Source organism: Carcharhinus amblyrhynchos, unplaced genomic scaffold (assembly GCF_965287045.1).
Source record: "Carcharhinus amblyrhynchos unplaced genomic scaffold, sCarAmb.v2.hapA scaffold_39, whole genome shotgun sequence".
Lineage (NCBI taxonomy): Eukaryota > Metazoa > Chordata > Chondrichthyes > Carcharhiniformes > Carcharhinidae > Carcharhinus > Carcharhinus amblyrhynchos.
The window spans coordinates 1478640-1502802 of NW_027649780.1; the positions used below are offsets into that span (position 1 = coordinate 1478640).

A 24163-nucleotide genomic window follows, 5' to 3' on the forward strand; every position below is an offset into this window, starting at 1 on the left:
CTCAGAAAGAAGCTCACGACAATGTATCATGTGTAACGAGGGATACACAATTAATACTGGTTTTCCCAGAGACATTTGCATCTTTGAAAGAATAAAACTATAAGTTATGTCTTGTGCAGTATTTAAAGCCTCAATCTCCATACCATATTAACGGAGCCAATATCACTTAATCCCTCTGCTCATTCATAACACCGAACAACATTCCATTCCCAGTATATTTTTTTGTTTACTCATCTCAAAGTTACTGATTGAATGTCTTCTGTCACTTTTTAGCTCATTGTTCCGTTTAAAAATAGCTTTGATCTTCTAATTGTTAACAATATGCATTTGCTTTTAATTCCGGTGTCGCACCCACCTTTTGGAACGCGCTCCAAAGTGCCACCGCATAAAACAACTAATATTTATCCAATACCTTCAACATAATGGATGTCGCAACAACTAGAACCAGTTCCTTATGAAATAAAATAATGGGACTCGGACAAGTAAGGAAATATTAGGTCAATTTATGCAAGTCCTGATAAAGAGGCAACTTATAATTGTATTAAATGCGAATGCAAAGTCGTGCGGCAGACAAGTGAACAGTTTGTATCCCACAGATGGTGGAGCAATTAAAACTGGGAATGTACTGGAGACTACAATTAGAGGCATGCACATCGTCGATGAACGTTTGGTGGAGATTACAGTGATACAAAAATCTGAAGCAGGAAAGGGTTTTGTAAACAAGGATGACAGTATTGAAATTACAGGTGTTGTAGGAAAATGGGACCTAATGCGTGTTATATGGACATTATATGCTGACATCACCTTAAATTTACTGTGGCGATTGTGTGGGAGATCGGAACACGTTGAAATGATCAAATACAGAGGTAAGGGAGAGAAAGATGAGGGGTTCCTGCAAGGCGAGCTGAGATATAGGTGGATCGAGCTGCTTTAGGATTGCAAATAAGGGGTCTTAGTGATATTGCAAATATGAAGTGGAAAACTCCTTAGTGATTTAATTTATCATCAGAGTTGCAAAGAGACATTTTTAATGTGAGCTTGCTGCATGGTAAAGGGCACGGACTGACGGTACATAAAGGATTTTTGGAGCCCGGATGATTAAAAAAAAGGATATATTGAGTAGACGACCATGGCCAAGAACAGATTCCTGTGGAATATTTTACGTACACATTTGCAATCGAACTGAGGCCTCTGTTTGCCCTTTCGAAAAGCATCTTCAGTGTCAAAGAGGAAATACATGCAAAGATAGCCAGTAAAGCAGACAGAACTTGAAGCAATTTGGCACATCTTAATAATTATGTTTTGGCTAATATCTTTGCCGATTCTGCAGTGGAAACCTATCAAAAGTGTTTGCACAATTCGCGTGCTCAGTGCAATATATAACTGAAAGTCAAACGATCACTGCAAAAATGAGCAAAGGTTGACTTCCAATAATGCAGTTAAAGAATTGCTACTTCATTCATATTGTTTGCATGTCATCTTTTATTTCAAAGATGACATTTGGGCTTTACTGATCTTACTTTATTGTATGGCCAGGTTGTTGAACAGTGTAGAGGAATTTGCAGAGACATCTTCGAAAGGACAATCCAAACTCGAAACTGCAATTATTTTGAAGGGTAAAACAAGAACAGCAAACGGATCGGAAAAATGCGACTTGAACGTTTTCCTCCAAGCCACACAACACCCTGCCTTGGAACCATGTCACTGCTCTCTCACAGTGATTGAATACACATAATATTATTAATCGAATCAATAAGAACTCCGTTCCTCGCAGCAGTTTATGTGCACCTGCGTCAGTTGAACTGTACACGTTTAAACAGGCGAATCACGACCACTTTCACATTCATGAGGTCTGCTTTTCCTGCTAGTAACTGCCACACCTCAGGGAATAATATTGGTTTAAAATAAAAAAGGAAAGAAAAAATGGAAAACAACTCAACATGTTGACAGTATTCCCGATAACGCTAACCGATTCTCCAAATTCATTGGATACAAATTCCAATTGCGTGATTATGGATATTGTAGTCATATTTTAAGCTATGGCACAGACTGACCAATGCAGATTGATCATCTTCGATCACTCCGCCCTATGCAAATTCACGCTGTCTCTTGAGGTTTATAAAGTCAATGTTCAGCTGCCCACCGTTACACAGAGCACTCAGTGTTGAGTTCGAGTGATCGCCCTGCTGAGGTTTTCAGTGCTTGTGAAGAAACAATGCATATTTTCTGGGCTGCGCTCCTTTTAACGTGGTTATCAAGTAAGTTTCTTTCAGAAGAAAAAAGTGTGTTAACTGGATAAAATTGGGTGGTTGCGCATACATTGTGGAAAATTCTTTGCCTTCAAGTTCTTGTATTGTTTCAGCCAAATAATTCATTTCGTATCTTTTCTCCATACAGATGCCTTCAGTGCATCTGTCGATCAAACACCAAGGGCGGCAACTAAAGAAACAGGCGATTCTCTGACAATCAACTGCGTCCTAAGGGATGCTGGTAGCTATGCCTTGTGTGACACAAGATGGTTTCGGAAAAATCCTGGTTCAACACGTCGGGAAAGCATTACCATTGGCGGCCGATATGTTGAAAGAGTCAACAAGGGAAGCAAGTCGTTTTCTCTGCAAATCAAGGACTTAACAGTTGAAGACAGCGCCACATTTTACTGTAAAGCCTCCACACAGCAACAAGATTGAACTTTCAGTCATACAAAAATATCTTCTGATCTCCAATGAAGAAAATACAATCTTGTTCGCTCTTCTGGCTGAAACCGCATTTTAGCTATGGCAACAATTGTGAAACGGGGACATTTGTAAATATCTGATGACAGTTCCAGGATCATAAACCCCAAAATTTGAAATGTGGATGCGCAGCAAATGCATTCAAAACACAGACAAACAGAGAAGCTGTTTTTGAACGGGGCGAGACCATTGTGTGATTACTACCACAGCAATCGAGAAGGCAGTTCCCGTCATACACAAACTATCGTCAGATTTGTTTTCTTGAACTGCAGAACATTTTAACTGTTTCTCAACTGGTCTTGCAGGAAGTTATTAATGAATAATCTGGAGGTTTAGCACGTTTAGTCGAAAGAAAACAATGAGAAAAGGGACATTGTGATGTTCTGCGAAGCTCGAGATGGCTCACAACAATAAGATTGAACTTCCGGTTCTGCAAAAGTATCTTCCGATCTCCGAGTAAAGGCAGGACAATATTGTACGCTGTTCAGGCTGAAACTGTATTTTATTTGTGGATACTATTCTGAAATGGGGACATTTCTAAACATCTGGTGACAGTTCTAGAATGATAAATCCCAGCATTTGAAATGTGGATGCGCAGCAACTGTATTTAACACCCAGATAAACAGAGAAGCCGTTTTTGAACGGGGCTCGACCACTGTGTGCGTACTGCCACAGCAGTCGAGAAGACGGTTTCTGTCACACACAAACTATCTTCAGATTTGTTTTCTTTAACACTGGAACAAGTTAACTGTTCCTCAACTGGTTTTGCGAGAAGTCATTAATGAATATTTTGGAAGGATAATGCATGTAGTGGAATGAAAAGAATGAAAAAAGGACAGTGTGATGTGAATTCAAATCGGAGTAGACGTCTCGAACTGAGAGGCTTGGATGACTATACATGACAACTTTTTGCACTGATCTCTGCGGCTGTGTGGCTGTACGTGCCACGTTAATGAATCATAGATTCTCTTAATACAAACACTAGTCCTCTACTCCTGAAGACAAAACAAACCGATTTTACGTTCTGAGTGGCTACGGTAGCTCATGGTTAAACAACTGCTGTCCTCCTCAAACACCAATTGATGCATTGCAACATTTTCTCTGTTTATTTTGACAATTATGTTTATAAATCATTGAATCGCATTTATAACATAGCACGGAGGTTTCTCCATGACTTGGACAAGTCCTCAGGAGCGAGAGACAGCTGCTCAGATTCCAATATGAAGGAAACAATTTGCTACAATTTCCAATCGATATTTTGGAATGATTGAAGCATTTTCTGCGAAGGTTTGAATAATGGATTTATTGTGCTGATGTGAAGTGATGTGCAGCTATGGTGACACGATGGTGCGGGCCACAACAAAAACCTCCACTCCAGTTATTTCCTTTCCGACTGTTGAACCAGGCTGTACAGTACTGTTCCTTACACCTCTAACTGCACAGCGTTGGAAATCCGTTCCCGATGGAATTTCATTTTTGGAATGCCCCATTATGGTCCTTTATATTGAATCACTGGACTGTCTTTCTTTTAAGGAATTACAAGTGTACATGTAGCACATGGAATATTTCTCCACGGTTGGAGACAGATCAAGGATACAGATGCGTTGATAAATGCAACATATACGAAAGATCTTTGTAACGATGTTGCTTCAGCACACTGAATAGCGGATTTTGCTTCATTGGCAGTTTATGACATGGCCGGAATGGATGATCACTGACTGTGTGTAACTGGTATGAAGGGGCTGGCACCGTGCTGACTGTGAATCCTGGTAAGTGACATTTCTTGCTACTTCAATAAGATTGTTTTTTGTGCACAAAGTTTAAGGAGAACTAATGTTTTCATTAATATTGCCTGAAGAAGTGAAGTAACATTCATAGCTCTTTTTCGGATCCTGACTTCATAAACTGTCTCATTTGATTTGACTGGCATTTAGAACTATTTAGAACAAAGAGGCTGAAAATATTAGATTTCTAACGGTAACTTAGCTGTCAACAAACACTTTAAAGACTTGATTGGGAAGGTGATGCTGGTTTTTAGAGTTAAAACGGAACCAATCATCCAATTTTCATCCTGACCGACCTGGTAACTTGTAAAATGAATAGATATTATTTCTAACCCAGAACAAATCTATGCAATATTGTGGTGAGGACTGAGCTCTACAATCACGTAATAAATGTAATGTATTGTTTCATAAAATGCTGGTTACAGTTTTATATGACCCATAAAACACTTTTCGTGAACCATGGCTTGGAAAGTAACGTTAACGTCTGATCGAGCCATGTTGGCCAATAATTTCTGTACATTTCAGAATTTGCTCAAAGGTAAAAAGCAACTGATCGAGTAAGGGACTGACTGGTCATGGTGTTATTCTATTCCAGTGGCGCCAGGAGTGCGCTACTTATTCAGCAACCTACCTGACAAGTTTATTCAACCCCTGCGCCCCCATCTCAACATCCCCAGCTCCTACCATGTCTCCCATTGACCTGGATTGTGGATTTAATTTCAGACCAAGAGTAAGCGACAGCAGACCAGTTGAGTCTCAGTTTTGTGAATACCAGTGGAAAGCAGATGGACAGTAGATCAATCATTGAGGAAATCTGACTCTCGATTCGCCATCTGCTGGTGTGGCACAGCAAATGAGACAGATTTAACCATGCGTTGTGTAATTCTGCGAGAACCATGTTTACATCGAAACTTGTCTCCTTCAGCTAATAAGGGCTCTCTGTGTGTAAAACAAACTGACTGAACTAAAAAGGAGAAACTGAAATTGAACAAAATATTCAAAAGCTTTCTCTTTGTCCTTTTATACTAAGTCTCGTTGTGAATAGTGTTTTCTTACACTTCAGATGTTATGTTGTCTGTTTCCTTACTTTATTCGAAGAGGCAATTTGTTGATTTGGAGTCTGAGGTCGGGAAATCTGGCCTCGCGTGGCAGTGCAAAACTTGGGCATGGGTTCGGCACGTTACCTTCCATTGATTTTAATGAATGTTTGTATGACAGGTGGCCAGTACTAATACACCCGTTTTGCGCCATCAGCACAGACGAATATTTTACCATTGAACTTTCAAAGCAAACGGTGAGGTGCAGGTTGGATTAGAAACATAAGTCATGTGTATTGTTTTATTGCAGCGGTGGACCAGTCGTTCGAAACATCAAGGAAAGCTGCGTGGCGAGAAATGTAGTTTTGCTGCTGCAGCAGTGTGTAACAAAATGCTAAAATAGTATGTGTGCTACGGCATATTAGTTAAGATTAATTTTAATTGTTCTGGTTATAGCAGGGCATGTTAGCCACGGTGTAGCAGGGATGTTAACAAAGACGGCTTTGGCCGAGTAATTAAGGAGAAGTCTTTGACTGGATGTAGATAAATGCATCATATGCGGGTTGAAGAATTGCTTGATGTCTTGATTTGTAACGATAAGAAATGAACTGCCAGGAGGCCTGATGGAAGTGGATGCTGAATTAATTTCTAAAGATAAATTTTACAAGAATGTCCAGGCAGAATGCAGACAAGTTTTATTTGAAAATGAGGCAGTCAGACTCAATATGTGGATTTCAATAAGACCCTATGCACAGGCCGAATCACAAATTTGCCTAATTTGGTTCTCTACTATGAAATGATTGGACGATTTTTGCTGCTGTTTATTTTACGATGCCTCTTCGATGGCCGCAAATAGCAGAACAGTTGTAATTAGCAAGGTTTTGCCGGGGTGGGTATGGGAATATTTTTATTATGGAATCTACAGATAGCAATGCCGTGCAGTATATCTTCAGTATATGCAGGAAAGGACGCATGAGATGATTTAGTGAAAGAAATGGATGGTCTTGGGGACGTCGAGCATATCAAGTTGAAATTCAGGCAAGGGGAAGTCATCTCTGAAAAATCCTTTAGATTTCTTTGAGGAGTTAACAAGGAAGTTGGAAAAAGGAGGACCAGTGGACGTGATATATTTAGATTTCCAGAAGGCCTTTGATAAGGTGCCACATAGGAGAATGTGAAATAATTTAAGAGTTCATGGTGTTCAGGGTAAGATACTGGCTTGGCTAAAGGATTGGCTGAATGTGAAGACAGAGATTGGGAATGAAGGGCTGTTTTTCAGAATGGCAGCTGGTGACTCAGGGGTGGTGCTAGGACAACAACTTTTCAGAATATGCATTAACGACTTGGAAGATGGAAGTGAAGGGACTGTTGCTAAGTTGGCAGATGATACAAAGATAAATAGAGGGACAGGCAGCATTGACGAAGCAGGGGCAGGGCTGCAGAAGGAGTTGGACAGGCTAGGAGAATGGATAAAGAAGTAGCAGATAGAATACAATCTGGAAAAGTGTGAGGTTCTGCACTTCAGAAGCAGGAATGCAGGCATAGACTATTATCTAAATGGAGAAACGGTTCGGAAATCAGAAGCACAAAGGGACTTGGGAGACCTTGTTCGACATTCTCTTAAGGTTAACATGAAGGTTCAGTCGGCAGTTAGGAAGGCAAATGCAGTGTTAGCTTTCATGTCGAGAGGGCTCGAATACAAAAGCAAGATGTACTTCAGAGGCTGTCCACAGCTCTGGGCAGGCCCCATTAGGAGCATTGTGAGCAGTTTTGAGCTCCGTACCTAAGGAAGGATGTGATGGCCTTGGAAAGGGTCCAGAGGAGGTTCACAGCGATGATCCCTGGAATGAAGAGTTTGTCGTATGACGAACGGTTGAGGACTCTGGGTCTGTACCCGTTGGAGTTTAGACGACTGAGTTGTGGTGGTGGTGCGCGGGATGGGAGTGGGAGTGGTTGATGGCGGATGCTATTGCACCTTACCGGATACTGCCAGGTCTGGATAGAGTGGGCGTGGAGAGGATGTGCCAGAATAGGAAAAACTAGAACCAGATGGCACAATCTCAGACGAAAGGAACGATCTTTTAAAACCGAGATGAGGAGGAACTTCTTCAGCCAGAGAGTGGTGAATCGGTGGAACTCTGTCAGAGAGGTCTGTGGAGGCCAAGTCATTGAGTGTCTTTAAGACAGAGATCGATATGTTCTTGATTAAAAAGGGGATCAGGGCTTATGGGGAAAAGGCAGGAGAATGAGGATGAGAAAAACATCAGCCATGTTTGAATGGCAGAGCAGACTCGATGCGCCGAATGGCCTAATTCTGTTCCTATGACTTATGGTCTTTTTGGCGAGTCAAATGTGCAGAGACAATGTTGCGGACAGTCTATGCCTCAAGCAATGTGGTAGAGAGTGAATTCAGCTCTTTGACATATTAGCTTCAGTTAATCAGAATAAAATTTTACATCCTTAATAATCAAGAGGAGTTCTCATTCCCTAATTGGACAGAAACAATATTTGTATTGGTCGGTAAAGAAAACGCACTATTGTAAAATCATTTTGTGGAGATAAATAGATGTATTAACCAGAAGGTTGTGTGTGTAATGAATGCCCTGCAAGAAGCAATGATGCCATCAGAATAATTTTAATCTTAATCCTTCTGTGTTGGCATTGTGATTATTCTATCAGTCACTTACTTAACACTCAACGCATCTCTGTTTCATAACATCTAACTTACACAGGTAGGATTCCATCTTTAAGAAAGCAACTCGCTTAATTATTATTAAAGATTTTGGCAGTGTTAAGAACAGTCGTAGTGTCGAAGTTTTAGCAGAAAAATGCAACTCCAAAGCAGTTCATGGGGTCGTCAAACACTGAAGTCTAACAAGAGACACTGAAGATGCCAATTGGCAAAACTTTGATTCGAGGGATGGATTTGTTTGCTTATATTTTACTTTATTTAATGAATATATAAAGGATAGAGGCCAGCTGGAAGGGCAGTGAGTCTTCGGGGAGAAATACAGAACATGAGGAACGGCCGCTAATTGGAAGGCGACCAATGTTGGAGCAATTGAAATCGGAAGCAAATAAGCTTGCACAGGTGCTTTGCACGTTGTGGAACATCCAGTTGTATTCTGTGATCTAGGAGAAGGATGTCATGGAAAGATTTGCAGAGAATTTTATGATAAGAGTGTTGATTGACCTGGGCATGGTGTAGGTCATCAAGCATCAAACTCAAGGGACAAAGATACTTTAAGAAGTCTCACAACACCAGATTAAAGTCCAACAGATTTATTTGGTAACAAAAGCCACTAGCTTTCGGAGTACTGCCCCTTGGTCAGGTAAGTGGGAGTTCTGTTCACAAACAGGGCATATAAAGACACAATCTCAATGGGGGTTACAGAAAGTTTGCTATATACCCAAGACCCCGCTTGAGGCCGTCCTCATGTGTGCGGAACTTGGCTATCAGTTTCTGCTCAGCGACTGTGCACTGTGGTGTGTCATGAAGGCCACCTTGGAGAACGATTACCCGAAAATCAGAGGCCGAATGCCCGTGACCGCTGAAGTGTTCTCCAACAAGAAGAGGACACTCTGGCCTGGTGATTGTCGAGTGATCTTCATTCATCTGTTGTAGCCTCTGCACGGTCTCCCCAAGTTACCATGCCTCAGGACGTTCTTTCCTGCAGCGCTTCAGGTAGACAACGTACCCCCATGAACTGCCTGGGCTTGCAAAATCTCACTAACTGCCACGGCTGGAGACACTTCACACCTCTTTAACCTGGACTGAACCCTCTCGCGATTGACATTGCCTGTACCTTTAAGACCCGATTACCTGCAAAGACGTCATTCCAACTATTAGTTTGTAAATTGAGCTTATGTCTTTGTATGCCCTGTTTGTGAACAGAACTTCCACTTACCTGACGAAGGGGCAGCGCTGCAACAGCGAATGGCTTTTGTTACCAAATAAACTCGTTAGACTGGTGTTGTTGAGACTTCTTACTGTGTTTACCCCAGTCCAACGCCAGCATCTCAATACCACGAGAAAGATACTTAGCATGGTTAAAAACCGGTCAATCGTGGTTTTGGTGGCTTTAAATTCACGGAAAGGAGAATGAAGAGTGATGATTTAGAATTGGCGGTTGGACTAACAATTGCTTAATTCAGTGACATTTGAGCAATTGCTATTTGTGGCGGTGTAGGTTGTCAGTATACAACAGTGCACAGGTGCGTAGTCTCGTTTCAGTGTCAGATGATGTCACCGAGGCGCACATTTATATTATAAATAAAAACATATATGGAAGGAAAAAATGAATTCAATGTACATTTAATTTTAGACAACTTTGCGCCAAGTCAAAAAGAATGAAATGTTTGACACATTGAATGGAAAAACATTTGGTCATCAATTTAATTAATGGCGAGCAAATTTATATGTTCATTGTCATCTCAATTTCTTTACCACAATGTCCATACCCGAATATTCTGCTCATAATTGGTGGCTAGTGGTAGATGTGGAGCTGACTGCCCTAATGTTGACTCTATTACTAACCAGATTGTCAAGTTATCAAGAGATTCTCAAAACATAGCTTGACAGTACGGGAACCAGCTCCCTATCTGCTCCCTCACAGCTATTCACCAGTAGATAAATGTACACAGGAACCTTCCAGGGAGTTTCATACCTGTTACGGCTATTTCTTTTTAAATAAAATTGAACATGTTATCCAACACCTTGTGAAACGCTCAATGCCCCGTTGCAATTTGCCAGAGAAAATTGAGATCAGTCTTAAAATAAATCTCAAATTCAGATTGCCAATGCGCTGCTCAACGAATTCTGAGTTGAATCTGTACTTGCTAGCATTGGCCATAAATATGAAAAAGACATTAAACAGCTTGGAAATTTCTGTGAACTCAATTTGTGCTCTCAAAATGAAGGTCCACTGCTACCTGCAGCGTCGAGTTTTTCTTAAGGTGTTGAGGCAAAACGCAATTTCCTGATGAGAGCATTAATTTTCGCTCTGTAAGATGCGCCTCAGTTGTGTCCCACAATGATGCAAAGGCAGGAAATTCCAGGCAACTGTAATGTTGAATAGGAATGAGTCAGGGGAATACAATCTGCGATGTGCCAACGATATCAGCTCCCACAACTCAGTGCTGAGAGTCAATCATATCATCTTAAACAAAAAATATCTGTCCTATATTTTTGAAAACAATTCAAGTGTTGTCAGGTTTGTTAGGCTAATGATATAAGTGGAAAGTAATACACGACAACGGATTAACTCGGCAAACCAAGAAAAAATAAAATACTTTAACCCACTTTTCACATCCTCATAAATGTTATACTGACCATGAAATATCTTTCGAATATAGGCACTGATTCATTCAGACAGATGATGCCGTTAACGGGCTCTCACATACAGCAATGTGATTCTGCCAGAATTATTTCATTTCGATTTTGATGTTGGCTCAGGAATAAATTTTGGCTAACCATGTTGAAAAAGATTTAATTTTATTCAAATAAGGGACTAAGACTTGATTTGTAATTTTAGGAGCGACTCCCCCAGTCATCAGTCTCTCCTCTGAAACTGATGAGGGGTTTGTGCAGCTGATTTGTTTGATCAGTGAATACAAACCAAAAGGCATTGGAGTGAGGTGGGAGAAGAATGGAAACGCCCTACAGTCTGGCTTCACCACTACATCCCCATGTGCGACAACAGATGGAAAATTCCGATCCAGCAGCATCCTTAAGTTGCCGCTTCAGGAATGGAACAGCGGTTCCACGTACAGCTGCCAAGTGACCCATTCTGCTACCAACAGCAACAAACGGAAAGAAATTAGATCAACTTCAGGTGAGGAAATGGAACCAACTCACAAACTTCCAGATGTCATACAATCTTATTTTAATTTCAGGATTCAATTCATTGGGAAGCTGGCATATAAATTATTCAATAAACATGAAAAATCCTGGAAAGAAAATCCAGAACATTTTATGAAAACTCAGCAGTATGTTTGGCGAGAGAAGCAGTAGGACTTTGGAATCTGTTTGACTCATCTTTAGCAATTTCTGTTTTTTTTCAATTTCAGATTCACAGAATGTCACATACTTTGTTGTTAGAGATCCTGGAGCAGGCCAATTGAACCATTTATTCACAGCACATTCATTGCAGAATAGGCCCTTCGGCTTCTAGAATCTGCAAAGACATCAAAGAAGCATGAACTGTCGCTTAATCCCATTCACCAGCAGTTGACCCCATAGCCTTGGATGTGATGACGTGACAAGTGCACATGTAGACATGTTTTAAAAGGATGTGAGACAAACTACCTCTACCATCCTCTTAGGAAGTGCAGGCCAGACCGTCACCACAATCTGGGAGTAAATCGAATTTCCTCAAATCACCTAAAATGCCTACCCTTCAGCTTGAATTTCTAACCCCTCCTCACTGATCCTTTAACAAAGGGCACAACTTTCCTTGTCCACTGTGCCCATGCCCCTCATGATCTTGTGTGCCTCGATCGGGACAGCCCTCATTTCTCTCTGCTCCAAAGAAATCAACCTAAGCCTATCCATCCTCTCTTCGTAATTAAATGCTGCAAGCCAGGCAGCATCCCAGTGAATCTCCTCTGCACCCCTTCAGTTCAATCACATTCTTCCTACAATCTGGCCACCAGAACTGCGCGCACTGCACTAGCTATGGCCTCACCAAAGGTCGATACAACTATAACATGATTTCCCTGATTTTGTAATCTATAACTCGATGGAGAAAGACAAGTGTTGAAATACTTTTTTCACCACCTTGCTATCATGCCCTTCGGTCTTCAGGGTTTTATGGAGATGTACGTCAAGGATGTTTTTTTCGACATAATTTCCGAGTTCAACAAATACTTGTTTGTCAACTGACTCCATTCAACGTGTATCACGTCACACTTTTCATGCTTACATTCCATCTGCCAGTTATCTGCCCAGTGGACATCCTGTGAGTGTGGTCAGTTAGAGTAAAAGTTGCAGTTAAACACGACAGTAAAATTGGTTGGAATTCATTCAGCTGTAATGGCCAAGCTGCTTAATAATGCTTTTCAGAAGAGATCGTGAGGTTTTGAAAGGCTGAATGTCCCCATTTTGCTGTCTATCTTTCTCCTTTTCAACTACGGTGCGTGAAGTACCCGATGTTGATGACAATTGGGAAAATGTTGCAACAGACAATTTTCAGACGCCTCCTCATAAATGTTATACTTTGGGTAAATAATGTATTGAGTATAATGTATTAACAATATTGCGAAAATATAGCGACAGGTCACCAAATCAATCTCGGTGGAATAGAACAGAAACATAGACCGCCATTTCTTCCTCGAGCTATTTTTTTTCGATTCTGACCCCCTACCTCTCTATCTCTCTCTCACACACACGTGCACACACACACACACAGTAACTCGTTTTCTTTCCTCTCTGTGTATCTCTCTCTACCACTTGATTTCTCGCACATTGTCTCAAGCAGAAACAAACCGTTTGAGAACTCGGCATCCAAGAGCTGAACTTCCAATCTCATATCTTCTCCACGTATTTCTCTGACTCCCACCTCCTGCAGCTTCCACCCTCTCCATCTCGCTTTCTCCTGCTCCCTACTTTATTGTTTCTTTCTCAATCTATGCTTCTGAATTTGGCTGCACATGGCACTTTCTGTTGCAGTTCTTTACGCCTTACTGTATATGCCAGTACTCCTCAGCCAGTTGCACAGTCTAAATGCGCCGTTCAGAATTGTGTTTCAGATCAGCATCTTGCCAAACTGCAAAATTATAATTCACATTTAAGAAAACCCAGCAAAGGCAAAAATTGCCACGCTAACGGTTCTCATTGACATTAAAATTCTCGGTATAAACGAAATCGTTACCATTAATGCCTGCCATTGATTTAGGGTTTATGTTACTTTCCACTGACAGAAATCATAGTACTTCTCAGTGACCCCTCACTTGAAGAAATTTGGATAAAGAAAACTGCCACACTCATTTGTGAAGTGGTATCCACAGTTCCCAGTGTGGTTGGGATCTCTTGGACAGTGGATGGTAAGAAAAGGATTGAAGGTGTTCAAACTGAAGGACCTCAACAAAGAAACCAGTATCTGACCATCAGCCGCTTGACCAGCAGTGTGGAGGAGTGGGATCGTGGGGCTGAATACACCTGTTCAGCACAACAGAGCGAATCATCGACTCCGGTCTCAAAACGAACACAAAAGTCGAAAGGTGAGTTATTGCACGATGAGCAAACACAATCGTTCTTTTCTGAATGACATTGGAGGAATGGAAATCACTGGTTGTTATTCTGTTGCAGTCGAGCCATCGAAGCCCAATCTCCAACTCCTGCCTCCATCAGCAGAGGAGCTTCAAAGTTCCAGCGTCGCGACTCTCACTTGTTTGATAAGAGGATTCTACCCGGACAAAATAACCATTTCCTGGGAGAAGAACGGAGCTGTTTTGAGCTCGAACATCACTCGCTTCCCCACTGCTCTGGAACAGGACCAGACCTTCAGCACAAGCAGCCTCCTCATTTTACCGTCCGGGGAATGGAAGACAGGATCAAGATACACCTGTACCGTTTCACATCCAGCTACAAAATTCACCGGAAAGAAGACGATCAACAGCCCGAAAGGTAAGCACAGTTTGTTGGAATGTTTTTGTTTCAAAAATAAGACTTTTCACTTAATCCGGCCACAATATCCAAAAGAGAGTACAATAACGAGCAGATTCAAGTAGGGTCCAGCAAACCCAAAATGTTTGGACACCAATTAATTTGTCTTCTCCTCGGAAAGGAGATGATAGTCGACGCTCAATTGGTAGACCCAAGCAAGCTACCTGAGAATCCAGTGAAATGAACAGATAAAGGATGTCCAAAAATGTGCGTGTTAGGTTTATTGGCCATGCTAATATTGCCCCTTAGTGTCCTGAGATGCGTAGGTTAGAAGGATTACCGGGTAAAATATGTAAGGATATGGGGGTAGGGCCTGGGTGGGATTGTGGTTGTTACAGACTCGATGGGCCAAATGGCCTCTTTCTGCACTGTAGGGTTTTTACGATGATGATGATGATTCTATGATGATGAAAACGCCTGTTAGTTAATTGTGCAGTTGTCTGCTGATGAGAACATGCTTTGACACAGTGCCGAGCAGTGCATTAAGACAATGAAGGCACCGCACGATGAAGGAGGAGACGTAACCACCTCTCTCTTCCATACTGAACTTACTATTTTAACGCAGCACAATACTGTGTGCTCCGAGTCAGCCAACTGAAAGTCAGAAACAAGGCATTCAACCAAATAATGGAAAGAAATGCGCACATTTCTAGTCTAAAAAGTACAGTAACAAGTGGGAGAGATATCACAGGGTCTAATCAAATACAGTTTTCATGCCCTAAAACTAATCAAGTGCCCAGTGCTTTTGATCAAAGAAGTCACCTCTCATGATTTATTTCTAATTTATGATTGGAGTTTTTTTCAGAACACAAACATTCACTGTGCAATAATTGCACAGGCATCTCTACAATAGCACCGGGAAATATAAAACTTCCCAGAATATCAGGTTATGCTCTGGCATTTGATAATTTAATTGATCTTGTCAGTTCTCCATCCCGTCTCTAGCCACCATTTATTTATGTATTAGCAGTAAATAATAGTTCAATTCTTTATTCAGTATCGCTGAATACGAGTATACGAGTGTACGAGTTCCAGTCAAATGATGTGATGCTCTCATTGTACAGTGATGACTGGTCTTTGCTGCATATGTTGACACTTGAGGAAAGTCCTTTGGCTACAGTAACTGAGGCACGTACACGCACTCTTGCAATAACAAGTATTACAATTCCACGAACAAAAAGGTGACTGATTCTTGCCAAGCTCGTAAAATGGAGCACATCCATTTGGGAAGCATCATGAGGTTGTAATACCTTCTTATGCAATGTAATAGCTCCCAAGTTCGGCTGTTGTGCTTCACCAGGTTATCCACATTAAAACAGTGGCTGTTGAAAGTTACAGTAGTCTCATCAAATCCAGGAAATATAGAGGGACCCATTCTTTCATCATCCTACGACAAAAAGGGCCATTTTGGAGCCGGCATGTTTCCACTTGTGATGCAGTAAAGTCTTCATGTGGCTGTGTTGCATTTGTGTTAAATCCGGCTGTTGATATCCTGACTTCAAACTGATAGAACATAGAACATAGAACATAGAACAGTACAGCACCGTACAGGCACTTCGGCCCTCGATGTTGTGCTGAGCTGTGTCCAAACCCAAGAACAAGCTATCCCACTCCCTGTAATTCTATTGTGTTCTATGTGCCCATCCAATAACCACTTGAAAGTTCCTAAAGTGTCCGACCCCACTATCACAGCAGGCAGTCCACTCCACACTCCAACCATTCTCTGAGCAAAGAATATACCTCGGACATCCGTCCTATATCTCTCATCTCATAGTTATGCCCCTTAGTAACAGCTACATCCACTTGAGGAAATAGCCTCTGCACGTCCACTCTACCTATTCCCCTCAACATCTTATAAACCTCAATTAAGTCGCCTCTCATCCTTCTCCACTCTAAAGAGAAAAGCCCCAGCTCGCTCAGCCTTTCCTCATAAGACCTCCCCTCAAAACCAGGCAGTATCTCCTCTGGTAAATCTCCCCTGCACTCTCTCCAATGCTTCCAACTCCTTCTTATAGTGAGGTGACCAGAACTGCACACAATATTCCAAACGTCATCTCACCAAGTCCGGTACAGTTGCAGCATCACCTCAGGGCTCTAAAACTCAAACCCCCTGTTAATGAACGTTAACACACTATAAGCCTTCTTCATGGCTTTATCAACTTGAGTCGCAACCTTTGGATATAAATCCCAAGATCTCTCTGTTCCTCCACATTCCTCAGAACTCTGCCGTTGATCCAGTAATCCGCAGTCAAGATTGTCCTCCCAAAATGAATCACCTCACACTTATTCAAGAAGAATCTGTGGGCGTCGTTGGGTCGGCGAACATTATTTCTCATCGCTGAATACCCTTGAGAAGATAGGGGTGAGCAGCCTTCTTGAACGACTGCAGTCCACCTGGTTGAAGTAAACCCACAGTTGTGTTGGAGAGGGATATCCAGGATTTTGACCCAGGGAAATGAGAAGGAGGCAGTATATTTCCAATACACAATTCATCCTGACTTGGAAATATATGGGTCCTTTCCTTCATTTTCCCTCAGGCAAAATCATGTAAACCCCAACACAACTGCACTGTGGACGGACAAACATCACATTGATGGCAGCATTTCAGGAAAGGGACTCACTATTATCTTCTGAAAGGCAATTAGGCATGGGTGCTTGTTTTTGCGGAGTCACAGATTTAAAAGGGCATTTGGCAGAGACAGGCAAAGTGACCATCCTTGTTAGATGTAATAACAGAAAACAATGTTTAAATGATACAGTTAAAGGTTTCACGCTTCCTCACATAGTTCCAAGTTAAAAGAAATGCATCTCAGTAGAATGACTGGGAGGATTACCTGAAGGTTCCAGTTGGTGAAACCAATCCGTTTCCTGCACGGGGATTTCATTCTTTGCTATTTTGTTGCAAAATGCATTCACGTTGGTGCTCTGTTGTTTCAAATTAACTCGAAGGGTCATTATATTTCAGTCAAACTTCCAAACTTTTCATGGCTTTTCCCCTACTAATGTTTTATGTTGATGCCAATTAAGGAAAACCAATATCACAAAAAAGGTTGCTGTTCCAAAAATGTTTTCAGGAACAGGCAGAGTTAGCGATGCATTTGTGAAAATCAGTGAGGAGTGCCGGGAAGGTTGAAAAAATTGTTAAATATAACAAGATCCAGGGCTGATCAAACAGAAACACTTCGCTCTTGATCAAGGACATCCTGTTCAAACTTTCTTCAACACAGCTTTGAACGAAATTGAATAGGGTGCCGAATTCTGGGCAGCAAATCCGTTCCACTGTCAGCACGTTAGTAAATTTGGAGATTACCACTTCGGACCGTATTTTGAATGTGATTTTCTTATTAGTTTCAGAGAGGTGCTGTATGTCTCTCGGTGGCAGAAAAGGGAAGAATGTGCCGTGATTTAAAAATTGTGGTTTAGATGTAAATGAACTTATAGAAGCATGTTGAAAGATGATAACAATTGATATTTATATTGTGAGGCAAACACCAATCCACAAAGGTAAAATGTTTGCAGGAGTGGCAGAAATGACAAGAAGAGTAAATGAGCAGAAAGGATGTAAATACTTGGAGGTGGAATTTGAATTGATGGAAATTAAGAATCGCAAACGTGAAATCAAAGCTTTTGTTATGGAGTTCTTTATGAACTCGTTTCCGATCGAGTGAAACTCTTGGACATACCATTAAGCAATATGCAACACCAACTTCTAACAAATGCAATACAATTATTGTGGATGTAGTTGTTGTGGTCGGCGTGGGGGAGGGGTTTTAATCTCCATATATCCAAGTCAAAGAGGGGTACATCTCAATATATAGTAAAGAGCAAGGTGGAAGTGTAAACTATGTTGCGAACAAACATGGACTGCAATGAGGCACATAGGAACATAAGAACATAAGAAACAGGAGCAGGAGTAGGCCATCTTGCCCCTCGAGCCTGCCCCGCCATTCAATAAGATCATGGATGATCTGTCTTGGCTCAGTTCCACATTCCTGCCCTCTCCCCATAACCCTTAATCCCCTCGCTTATCAAAAACCCATCAACCCGCGTCTTAAAAATATTTAGCGAGGCAGCCTCCACCACTTCAACGGGCAGAGAATTCCAGAGATTCACCACCCTTTGAGTGAAGTTCCTCCTCAACTCCGTTCTAAACCGCCACCCCCCCTTTATCTTGAGGCTGTGCCCCGTAGTCCTACTGTCCTTTCTGAGCGGGAAGAGTCTCTCCAGCTCTATCCTATCCATCCCATTCATCATCTTATACGTCTCAATGAGACCTCCCCTCATTCTTCTAAACTCGAACGAGTACAAGCCTAGTTTATTCAGCCTCTCTTCATAGCTCAACCCCCTCAACTCCGGCATCAGCCTAGTAAACCTCCTCTGCACTCCCTCCAAGGCCAAAATATCCTTGCGTAAGTGCGGCGACCAAAACTGCACACAGTCCTCCAGCTGCGGCCTCACCAATGCCCTATACAGCTGCAGCAAGACCTCTTTACTTTTATATTGAATCCCCCTCGCTATGAAGGCCAGCATCCCATTCACCTTCCTGACCACCTGCTGCACCTGCGGGCTGGGTTTTTGCGACTCATGCACAAGGACCCCGAGGTCCCTCTGCGCCGTCGCCTGCTGCAGTTTTTCGCCACGTTAGTAATAGTCCTTCCTACCATTCTTCCTACCAAAGTGGACCACCTCGCACTTGCCAACATTAAATTCCATTTGCCATTTCCTGCCCCATTCGCCCAGCCTATCTAAATCCTTCTGCAGACTCTCCACACCCTCCGCGCAATTTGCCGTTCCACCAATCTTGGTGTCATCAGCAAATTTCGACACCATACACTTGGTTCCCTCCTCCACATCATCTATATAAATGGTAAATAGCTGAGGCCCCAGCACCGACCCCTGGGGCACTCCACTAGTCACCAACTGCCAATCCGAATAGCACCCTTTGACCCCCACTCTCTGCCTCCTATTTGACAGCCAATCCTCGATCCACGCTAACACCCTACCCCCAATTCCATGCCCCCTTACCTTCTGCAATAACCTCTTGTCAGGTACCTTGTCAAACGCCTTCTGAAAATCAAGAAAGACCACATCCACCGGCTCTCCTCTATCCACCGCCTTAGACACATCCTCATAGAACTCCAATAAATTCGTCAGACACGACTTCCCCTTAACGAAACCGTGCTGCGTCTGCTCTATCAAGCAATTCCGCTCAAGATGCCTCGCTATTTCCTCTTTGATAACGGATTCTAACATTTTACCTACCACAGACGTGAACAACAATTGGGTGAAGGTGAGTAATGTGAGAAAATGTGGAGAAATAAATTTTGGCAAGAACAAGAGAAAATTAAGCTTTTTATTAAGTCACATAATTAGCTAATATGGGTTTCTTTTTTGACTGAGGTGCACTATTACCACGAATTCAGAAAATTATCGTTCAGATCGAGGAAGCAATTAGAACGGAAAACCCAATTTTCCGGCCTCCTACCATGTGGTCCTGGCAGCGAGAGGTGGCACATTGTTTGCCGGTGGTGGGATTCTCATATCTCACTGCGGTGACTGGGAAACCCCATTGGCGTTACACCACGCCATTTGGAAACCCGCGGGCACTGTTGTGCTGCTGGAGGGACCAGGGAATATTGCCAGTTTGAACTCGCAGTCAATTTCTGCCGTCCTTTATTTCGATGGCACTGGATTGGAGAATATAACCACATTTTACTGCAATTCTCGGGCTTTGTAAACATTTCGCCTTTTTCGCTGTGTTTTACTTTTCCCATTTCAGGACAGACATCTTAGAATGTGTATGTTATTATGAAAGTTCACAAGCTGGTTTCATAGAAAGAGAGTGTGTATGAATGATGAGAGATTGAGTAAGTTTGGACTATGCGCTCAGGCGAATAGTTCAGTAGAATGTCAAATTATAACGCCATACTCGACCCTGAAAAAAATTTACATCGACACTGAGAGAGTCCTTTCCTTGCTCGGGATCTCCAGAATGTGGGCGCACCATTTAAGGTAACAGGGCTGTTTGAAGTGAGTTGAAGAATATTTAATTAGACAAATGGTTCTAAGTCTTTTATAGTTCCCGAGCGCAGAGGCCTGTGGATGTTTCGTCGTCTACCAGGTCTAAGTGTTGGTCTCTCAGGCAATCAAGCGGCCTGTGTTTGTGGGCAGGGAGATGTAGTCCATAACAAGGATGCTTGTCATCTTGAATGGGAGCAGAGAATTGAAATACCGAATGGCCTTCTCCTGCTCATGGAATCCCTATAGCACAGAAGGATGCCATTCGGCCCACTGAGTCTGCACCAACCACCAACCCACTAATGCCCTTTTCCCGTAACCCTACACATTTACCCTGCTAATCACCTGGCAACAGGGTCAATTTACCATGGCCAATGAAACCAACCCACGCATCTTTTGACTGTGGGAGGAACCCGGAGCACCCGGAGGTATCCCACGCAGACACGGGAAGAATGTGCCAACTAAAGAGAGACAGTGATCTGAGGCCAGAATTGAACCTGTCTACATGGCGCTGTGAGGCAGCAGTGCTAACTACACCTATGTTCTTATTCTCTGGCCAGAGATATGTCTTTAACCGAAATTTAAATGGCTTATTTCCCATTTTGGTTAGTATTGCTGTCTCTGTGTCAATGAACCAGTGGTATGGAATGTAATACAGAAGGCCGGCCCATTTTCAGACACATAAATATTGTGAACCTCAGGGTCAGACATATCATCATAATAATATATATGTGGCCACTCTACATTTGAAAACAAATATGCTTGATTTGCTTGAAAAACCCAGCAATGCTTAACACTCTGAACTTAACTGGCATTTGTTTTCCTCTTTAACATTGCCAAATTCTACGCGAGAGTGACTTTCGTGTCAAGTGATGAGACATATCTGCAAAATCGGATGAAGGGCAAGTTGGTTTTAGGGGTATAATCTCAGCTGAAATGCAGGGAACTTTTTTTTACTTTATTTGGACATTTGATTGCACATATGTATTCATTGGGAAATGATTGAAATGAGCCATAAGGAGGAAATTAATGCGGCAAGGAGCACACAGAAACTCATCAGCTCAGCTGCAACAAGGTAATATAATCTCAAAGCATATTGCAGTAAGTATTTTCCACGTTTGTTTTTTGTCAGCATGGAGTAGTTGTTGCCAATAGTGATTTCAACATGAAACATTAAAATAACCCTTCACATTCTTCCTAGTTGATTGCTACGAGGAAGACATTTCCATAAATATATTGAACCCTTCATTTGCGGAGATTTGGGTCCAAAAGACAGCAACAATTGTTTGTGAAGTCCGTTACACTGTGTTAGAAAACGTCAGTGTCTCCTGGCAAGTGGATGGGACAATGAGAACGGAAGGAGTTGAGACCCAATCTCCTGAATGGAGTGGAAGTAAAACAACGATCATGAGTAAACTGAAAGTCACAGCAGCAGAGTGGGACACTGGGGTGGAATATGTCTGCATCGCAGAAGGAAGTGAATTACCAACACCGAAGAAGCGATCCACTCGGAAAATAAAGGGTAAGCGTAGATAAAACTCGTTCAGAGACTGGTTCAATTATCAATGTTGTTAAACGGAAACAAAAATCTGATTCTATCATTAAATGCTCGTATAATACACTTCACATAGTCCTGGAACCCAGCAGTCGCCACATGGATAAAAACTACCATATGAGAATCCGCTGAGCTGAAAACCCAAAACGTGTCAGTACCTGAAAGGTTATTTCTCTAATCTGTTCAAAATAACATCAAACCACAACGAATTAATGAATATTAATGATGCTCATGAACAAGGAAAACATGCCTTAAAACTCTGAGGGATAGGAAGCATTACACATTTGCAGTCTCTGATATTTCTAAGAGAGGTAACTGGATAGAAGAAAATGAGGGAATATAAAGATTTGGTTTACGAAATGTATGCATTTTTCTCTTTTTATAGTTGGTGCGATGAATAGTCCTAAAGTGTACGTTCTGCCACCATCAGCGGCCGAAATTGACTCAGAGAAGATGGCAACTTTGATGTGCATAGCCACTGGCTTTTATCCTGCTGAAATTTATATTGCTTGGTTGGCCAATGACACGCTTTTAGATTCGGGTTTCCCCGGTCAAGCAGTGAGCGAGAAAGGAGATGGTTCCAGCTTCATTGCCAGCAGATTGAGGCTCACAGAGGCGGAGTGGAACACTGGCACAACTTATTCCTGTTTAGTGGGACACCCGTCCCTTGAAAGGAATTTAATCCGAAGTATAAATAACTCCTATGGTAAACCAACTTTAGTTAATGTTTCGCTTGCCCTAACTGACAGTTTGAAATCTTGTGTATAGCCCGCCACGATTCAATTGTTCTTTTCTCTAAAAGTGTCACCACTTTCGGTTCATTTCTTTTTGGTAATTGGAACGAGCAAATCTCCCAATCATATGAAGGCACAATCACGCTTTAGAGCAGCATATACTTGCTTTGTCACTTTGCTAACACATAAAACTATGTCATTCAATGAAGGATAATTGTGTTTAGAATCTGAGATCCTCAAATGAGCAAAATAGTATTTAATACAATTTGTCATTTTGTCGAAGACCTCTTGGAGGCTTTAGTGCCCTTTTTCTATATGTATCGGCCTGACGAGACGCAATAAATGCAAAATGAAAACTTTCGTACTTGCCTATTCCTGGTTTATGTGTGTGACATATTTGAGGGGATGATTTATATTTTCAGGAAAAGATAAATTATGTCTATACTGTAAGGTTCCAAATGTGCAATAACATTGCATTTACCCAGTTAAAAAAGCTCAGGGCTTCTATCACCTGATCAAACTAACTTATAAGCGGTCTTGGCAACTTTACTGACAAGTGATCTTGTGATTTATTCCTTGACAATGAAGTCTTTACCCATAGAATGGAATGAATGAAGGTGAAGGAGTATCTGTTCAACCTATAGAGCCACATTCATTCACCAACACTGGTTGTCTGGTTTAATCCAGTTCTAGAAAGGCAACCTGTTTCAGTGAAATGCCTTCGCTTTCCACAACATTAACCCCCTCATATTCTATAACCGGATGCTGCTTCTCGAGCACAAAATTCAAAGACACCTTTTTCCATTGCACTTGCTTGCAGATACCAGCCAGCAGTATCTCATTGCGTTTTGTCTACACGCTCCACTGCTCCTCATTTTTGACGTTGCATATCTGATGCAGCATTAGGTGGACAGAGACTGACAAATCTTGAGTTTAATTTTGAGAGCATCAAAATTATAATCTTTCGACTCACTTAGACTCATTCTCATGTTACCGAGTCCAACCAGAACCATCCAAAAGTTTTCACCAACTTCCGAATTCATTGCATATCGCTATTAACCCACCACCCTGTGCCTGTTCACCTCTAATGCTCCCAGGTCCAATAGCAACATGACTTGAAAATTCTTACTTCTATTTTCAAATATGTCCACGGCTTCTATGCTCTGTCAACAGTTTATTGTGTTCCTTTTGGATTTGTTAATGCTGCTAGAAAGGTCAAAATCTGTTTCTCATCCATAATTTCCCTTGAGATGATCGTGGCGAGCAAATTGACGTACACATATGGTGTATGCGTGCGCACTTCGCTGTAAGGCATTACAGGATATTGATCCAGAAATAATGCAGGAAATGGAAATTTGCTGTCCAATACAGATATTTCGGGCGATTTGGTAGTGGTGATAGTCCTACGCTGCTGTTGTCCATTATGCGGTAGAGATCTCGGGTTTGGAAGCAGCCATCTGAGGCCCCGTGGGAAGTTATTGCAGTGTTTGCTGTAGAAAGTCCACACTGTGAATCAAAGTGAGGGGAAAGAAATTGTTTGGAATTGTGAACGCATTGCCAATCAAGGAGGATTTTTAAATTCTATTCTTGAGTTAATCACTCCTCTCCGAACTCCATATGCCTCCAATTCAGGACTTG

General features: G+C 41.9%; 1 pseudogene; it reads left to right on the plus strand.

Moving 5' to 3' along the window:
- Positions 1 to 2215: 2215 nt before the first annotated feature.
- LOC145363468 (Ig heavy chain C region, secreted form-like) lies at positions 2216 to 22676 on the plus strand (annotated as a pseudogene).
- Positions 22677 to 24163: the final 1487 nt, after the last annotated feature.